The sequence below is a fragment of the Ostrea edulis genome, chromosome 9, assembly GCF_947568905.1.
Source record: "Ostrea edulis chromosome 9, xbOstEdul1.1, whole genome shotgun sequence".
Lineage (NCBI taxonomy): Eukaryota > Metazoa > Mollusca > Bivalvia > Ostreida > Ostreidae > Ostrea > Ostrea edulis.
This window is the reverse complement of record NC_079172.1, coordinates 40,196,164-40,204,132: the sequence shown is the minus strand read 5'-3', so window position 1 is coordinate 40,204,132 and position 7,969 is coordinate 40,196,164.

Here is a 7,969-nt window from a genome sequence, read left to right as displayed (position 1 = left end):
TAGATTCATTACTCACAGTAACCGCCTTTAGATATATATATCATCGTCGCAAATCAAGGGTTTAAATTCTCTATTTTCATTCTTGATATGATAGCTTAAATAGTCTGATTTACAATGTACGTCCTCAACTGAATTTTAGCGGACACGGCGAGAAGTCATCACATCCAATCAAAATCTGGCAAACATATGATTACATATTAGTGAATTAAAACGAAAGCAGTCGCAGGTAACATGTAGAATGAAAATTGGTTGTTTTACGTTCCGTCGTGAATTTTTCACTCTTATTGAGACGTCACCAGCTGTGGGTGAGGTACCACAAATTAAGACCTATGTTTAGCGCTGGCCGTAGCAATGAGGGTTCTTTAACGTGCAAAAGCCTACCGCGACAGGGGATCCCCGTTTTTAGGGTCATATTCGAAAGACCCGTGATTCTCACTTCTAAATGCTAAGGGTTTTTGTCAAATTTGCGCACCGACTCCACCAGTGTAGAGAAGCTCACGTAAACGGGGCCGTAGATTAATTCGGCTCTAAAATATTAGAAATGAATGAAGAATCATACAACTTAGAATTATTGATAAAAAGAAGTACGTGTAGATGGTACAATTCATATCAAAGCTACCAATTTTGCGACGTCCATGAGCTAAATATTTCTCAAGTACATGTAACGTTCTAGCTGCAGATTTGCATATTCGCTACCCAAGGGTGACGATACACGGTGTTTCTTTATAGAGAAACGTCGTATATCGTCACCCTTCGCTATCTCTTGGAAAATAAACAAACCTCTGTTCCAATATTTTCCCAAAGAGCTACAGATCTGCAGCTAGAAACGTTCATATAAGTTGGCAATCAATGTGGTTGTAGACTTTGCACGAACTTTAACACATCTGCTCAATACGTTGACTGGCCCATCTTTGGAATTCAGTGTCAGCAAGTACATTACACATTTACAAACAAGTAAAGATATAATGCACTGATAAAACATAGAGCAATTTGTTCAATCGGCATTTTACAAAAAGACGTTTAGGTGTAAAATCTTGAAAACAAGGTAGGTACAATTCTGTATAGTTGTCCGTTGGTTAACTAAGTAATGTTTCGCTGAAAAGCGAATGAAAATTAAATTTCATCAGTGAAACTGAAGTGAATTTATACACGTACAATTATCCTTTTAAGGAAAGATCACAAAACACGAAACTCCAAACAATGAACCGATATAGCAAGGTGTCTTAGTATCAGATACACTGTGTGTTTAGGACGTGTGGATATGTGCATTAAAAGGTGGTTCATCACACCAAAATTTTATAGTATAGGATCTCAAATGAAGTATAACTTCACCATGGAAAGAGTGATACAAGCTTTCACTTCTTATAGATAGATAGATTAATTTGCCTTTTTTCCTGAATGATAAAATTGGAATTTTGTTCGCAAATAAGAGATTTTAGAGTACAAACTAAGCTATGCTTTGATGCATGATATGAATATGATATCTAATGAAACATGTCCAATAGAATCAGATAGACGTTCTAATCTTTAGAATTGAAAAAAAAAACCATTTATGATATTTTATTATTATATTCAAAATTTACGGCTGAAATATATTCAAGTAAAATTTTAATTAGAAAAAAAATCATAATCTAAACAAGAGAACCAGAGGCCACATCGCTCACCTGAGCAATAGTTTCTGACAATGAACAAGCTTGATCAAAATTATGATTACACCAGCACTTTACCTCAGATATTTTCTTTTTAAAGTGACCACTAAAAATGCAGTATTTAGTATCTCCTCTTGGAAAGGAGTATAACCCCCCTTTTTTTAAAGGTTCACCTTAGGATGCTTTATGTCAAGTTTAGTTGAAGTTAGCTGAGTGGTTATAGAGAGAGAGAAAATCTAAAATCCATCAATTTATTTTCCGTGTTTGTTTTTGGGTTGTTTTTTTTTTTGGCTTTTATCTCCCCATGGAGAAAGGGGTGGCACTTCATTTGAACAAAAGCGAATCCCCTTTGCCCAAAGATGTTTTGTGGCATGTTTGGTTGAAATTAGCCCAGTGGTTCTGGGAAAAAGTTTTTCAGAAGTTGTCAATAAATTTTCACCATTATCTCCCCTTGTAGAAGGGCATGACTCATCATTTGAATAAACGCGAATTCCCTTTACCCCAGAATGCTTTGTGCCAAGTTTGGTTGAAATTGGTCCATTGGTCCTGAAGGAGAAGATGAAAATGTGAAACGTTTTCGACAACGACGACGGACAACGGACAAATTTCGATCAGAAAAGCTCACCTTCGGCTAAGGTGAGCTGGAAACACTGCAATAAAAGCAACATCAATCACACCAAAGGAGGAATCCACGAAATAAATCACAAGGGCATCTTTTTCTCTCGGACTGCAAGAAAAAATAACTCATCTAACGTACTAAAATTAGAAATGTAAACTTGAACATGAAAGGTGAAGATCGCGAACAGTGATCAATGAAAGGTGAAGATAACGAACTGATTAATCTCATAAATCCCATAAGGAATACCAAATAGATAGTTGGGCTTACACGGACCCCTGGACACACAAGAGGCGGGATCAGGTGCCTAGGAGGAGTTTACGTCATCGGTTTGACACGGCCATGGCACGAACGATGCTCTAACTTACTACCTCCCGCCGGTTACGAAGCGAATGATCAACCACTGAGCTACCACGACCAGTTGTCTGAAAAGTGATTACATCGCATTTCATTATTGTCTAAAACAAACCAAAATATTTTCGTACATCTCTTCGTCTTTTTTAATTTTAAAATTAATCACAGTTCATGCTCAGAATGAAAATTTTTGATGAAGTGAAAACGCATTGAACCCAAAACAAACTACATCCCGTGGTCTCGCATTTTCATGTTGAAATATAGCTCTGCAATGCTGCATTTATGGAACCACGTGTGGCTGTATGTCTTCACCAATATACTGTTGAGCCGTCAAAGTACCCTGTATGTGAACTGATGCTGTACTGTATGTACAAGATATTGCTGCCCACATCGCACCCCCTCCAAACCAATCAGCCTCCTGGATGCATTTATGTGCAAAACGTTCATTTTGGCGTCTATGCACACCGTGTCTTTCATCAGGCCTCTTCAGTAAAAATTCAGATTCATCTTCATCGGTGAACCATACTGTCCACAAGCATCGTTGTGGCCATACTTTATGAGCGAAGGACCGCTGAAGGCGGTTCTGGCGATGTTGCAAAGCCACACCAATGCCATGAACAGGTCTACGCACTCTGATCCCAGCATCCTGTAGTCGATTGCAAAGAGACTGATCTGATAGTATGTGAATCCTAGGAATGGAAGATGCTGTAGATGAAGCTGTTGTGAATCGTTTATGAAGATCACGCAATCGGATGAACCAAGCGTGGTTTTCATGCTCTATGGTGAGTATTTGCTGAACTATGCTGTTGATATCTACTCCAATGGCGAGATATGGTGCTTTGTGCAACATTGAAATCTCCAACAATTTCAAATTGTGACACACCTGCTTCCAGGTATCCAATGGCATTGCTGTGTAGAGCATCATTCAGACGCGGCATTTCTCGAAAAAGCGTTTACATTTAAAAATATCGCAATAAAATAATGAGAAACCATGTATTTAATAGACTACTGGTGTCCGAATCACGTGCTATAGGAACACGCGGCAATCGAAAGCTACAGAGACCGATTTTAGGATTTTATGAACATACGTTTTATTGTTTCCAAATTCTATAGAATAGCGTTAAATGTAACAAGGAGTAATCTGGCAATTCATTCTAGACCAAAAATGTATGAAAAAATTATTTGAATTGATTTAGTGGAAAATTACTACTTTGAAAGGTGAAGATAACGAACAGTGATCAATGTCATACATATAACTCATATAATGGTTGTATAGAGAGTTGGGCAAACACGGACCCCTGGATATACCAGAGGTGGGATCAGGTGTCTAGGAGGAGTAAGCATCCCCTGTCGACCGGTGACACCCGCCGTACGCCCTATATTTTGATCAGGTAAACGGAATAATCCATAGTCAAAATCAGTGTGCCAAGAACAACCTACCAAGAAACACATCATACGGCATTTGACCCAAAGATAGGCTGTAACAACAAATTGTTCGTCAGCAGCCTGTCTCGATTTGAATACTGATCATACGCAAAACAGGCCCTTGCGTATCGACTCAGTTGAGAGATATAAACGCCATATAAGGTTATAATGGAATATTGCTACAAAAATTTGGGGAGTTTACGATAAAGAAGCTGAAATCATCCTGTTTCTCATAAAATTAAGTTGGTATTTTGTCGTTAATATTTATTTTCAATAAGTATGACGCAGATGTGGATGATGCTGTGGTGTCTTTTTATATCGAGTTCCCAAGGATATATTGAATCAATATGAGTGAAAATCATTATCTTTATCCTTAATACAGTAGATAAAACGTCGCCTATATATCTAAAGGTCGAGTTGAAGGTCACAGCAAGATATCTTAAGTTTTTGAATAATTTCTGCTTCATAAAAATCTAATAACAGGTCAGCTAACAACAGAGCACAATTCGCGTCTTTGGGAATTCCAACTGACTGTTTGAAGATCTGATCCCCAAAGACTTCGAAGATATTGTCAATGAAGAACACAAGCATAATTTTTATTTTAACATCAGAGTACCTGTGCGTGGAATCAAAGTAGTGTATAACAAAGTAAATATGTGGATTACTGGTCACTAGATACGAATAACACCCACCCACCCCCATTTTTGTCAAATTTTTGTCAAATGGTCGTGTAAAGTGTTAAAAAGTCATACGATTTGATGTTGATTTGAGAAGTTTTCAATTTCAAATTTACTAAAAGTTCTTTAGCAATTTTTTAGAGTCCACATTTGATTTACACCACTTCTGGCATATGTTGTGACATTAATATGACGCAAAGTTTCTCTTTCACTGCAATTAATATTTTCGTGAGGAGCAACGATAGGGGCTTCGTAGAACATTTACTCGATCCAGCAATGTATCTTTCTTTGTAAGAGATTTTGTGAAATTTAAGAATCCAGTATATGTACGGTACTCGTATTCATCTATCCCATTTACTGGGATATTAAATGTTTCTAAAACTGAAGCATGATTTTGAAGAATATCATCTTGTGTAAGGGCATTAGGAGTATAAGTACGATTACAAAATATTGAATTAATGCCAAGTTAGTTTGAAATACAGTTGTAATAATAAGCCTTACAAAAACTATGATGTTACAAGCTTTGTCAGCTGGAAGCAAAACATATTCCTCATGTAACCTATGAAAGGTGAAGATTAATCTCATAACTCCTATCAGGAATTCAGAAAGGGTTGTGCAAACACGGATCCCTGGACATACCAGAGGTAGGATGAAGTGTCTAGGAAGAGTAAGCATCCCCTGTTGACCGGTCACTCCCGCCGTGCTCCCTATGTCTTGATCAGGTAAACGGAACAATTCGTTGTCAAAATCAGTGTGACATGAATAGTCTAACAATCGATATGAAACACCTCAGACAACATTTGACTCAATGATAGGTTATATTGGCAACATTTTTTGATTACTTTTGGTTTACTAAACACAGAAGAATAAACGATACGTACTTTTGTTTTGATGTGTCTATACAGGGTTTTAATATTCCTCTTATACTTTTAATCTACTCTGAAAATGTATCAAGTTCTTTTTCATATTTAGCCCATCGTCTGGCATAATCTTCGACAGACTTCATAATAGAGATGGAATTCTGTCGCCAATTGAATAGCCGAGGTTTCTGAATTTAGAAGTTATTTCAGGTCTTCAATTTCAACTATATCAACATCACCAGTAATGACATGTCCAGCTGAATTATAGTTGAAAGAAGACGAAGAACACGTAGGTGGGTTAAGTATAAGATGATCTACCTCTAGGCAATGCAAAGTTTGTTTGTAATCAAAACGTTTGGATGCAATGGTAGAAGTCTATTTGCAAGCAATACAGATTGTAAACTTGAACTTGCAATATGTTGGAATACAAGACTTAATTTTTTATGATGAAGAATGTTGCTTATGTTGACGGCATCCATTCCTTTGTTAAGTGGGTGTTTATATCTCTCAACTGATTCGATACCCAATAGCTTGTCTGCGTATGGTAAGTTTTTAAATCGAGGAAAGTTACTGACTAACAAGTTTATAATACAGGGGTCTCAACAGTCTCTTTTAAAGTCAGCATTTCGCACAAATTCTACAGTCGCTATAAAGATCTAGTTTGCCAATACAACCTATCATTGGGTCAAATGCTGTCTGACGTGTTATACTGATTGTTAGACCGTTCTTGGCACACTGATTTTGACAACAGATTACTACGTTTACTTTATCAAGACATACATGTAGGGCTCACGGCGGGTGTGACCGATCGACAGGCAACTGATCCCACTGCTGGTATGTTCAGGGGTCCGTGTTTGCCCAACTATCTATTTTGTATTGCTTATGGGAGTTATGAGATTGATCACTGTTCGTTATATTCACCTTTCTTTTAGTAACTTTTGAGTTTAAGGAACTGGCGGCATGATTCGGAATATCATCCATAACCTGCGTCGGTTTAAAGAGCTTGTGATTGACAAAATCCATAATCAGAGTTCTGTCGATATTCAGGTGTTGAAAAATCGAAGTATGGGCTAGTTTTGGCTTATTCACATAATGTTGAATTGCTTGTATGATGGTGTTTTCCCCCCTCTAGAATCCTCACCCTCATGGACAAGATGGAGTAGTCATGAGAATTGAAATGTTAATGGATACATTTCAATATGTGGTTACCACCATTATTTATTTGAAATATGTGTCGCGATACTATTTTATTAAGTGAACCCTTCGTTTCCCTAACATAAATTACGCCATAGAGGTTACACTCCATAGCATAGACAAAGTTATAAGAGTGACAGGTCAAATTCTCCAAAGTTTTGGTACAGAAAGTATGCCCGGTGAGATTACTAGCAAATGGATTTCTAGTGATCAATATATCACAAGCTGTACAACTTTTTACAGAACACGAGATAGAGATAAGAATTTGACTTCAAGGTATGTTGTATTAGCAAATTAGATTATAACGACCATATAGTTTGCGAAATGCTGAATTTGAACGAAACTGTTGGAACCCCTGAAAATGTCAGTAGCCTACCTCGATTTCAAAACTGATCATACGCAGAACAAGCTTTACGTATCGACTCAGTTGAAATATATAAACACCATATGTGGGTGATAATGGGGTATTGCTACATAAATATGAGAAATTGACGATGTAGAAGCTAAAATCATCCCATTTCTCATAAAGTTGAGTTGCTAGTTTGCTGTTAATGTTCTTTTTTATCAGTATTCATAGAAGAAAGATGTTACGCTGACGTTATGTGTATACCACGTTGAAGTACACACTTTGGTTTCTCCTACGAGACCATAATTTCCTATTCCATATTAATTTAATCATTAATTTCCGAATTTTAATCCTGATACTGCAATTTGTTCATGTTTGAATCAGGAACAATATCAAACTATAATGCAATGGTTGAATTCCTGTACAGTATGTATAACCGCTGTGTATGGGGCTATGGTTTGTCAGCAATATAGTCACGTCTATGATCTTTGAAATAAAATACGATATTTAGGATGATTTTAAAGAATCCATGAAGGGATATTTCAATACATATATTTGTTTCCACCCTAATTAATATATTTATTAACGTGATACTCGAATTTGTAAAATATTGAGTCCGAAATTCCTAAATTCATGTGGAAATCAACCCATACCTGTAGTTTAAGTGAACCAAATTTGTGTCGTTTGGGGGTAACTACCTGTATATAAACCAACAAGGAAGTTCAGTCATTTCAGCATTCACTGGTTCAGTCCTTCAATTACCATGACGACACCCGAGACGATCAAATTCCCATTAACTTATAGTTGTTGTTTTCTCAAACGTTTTACATTTCAATTTGAACGATCCT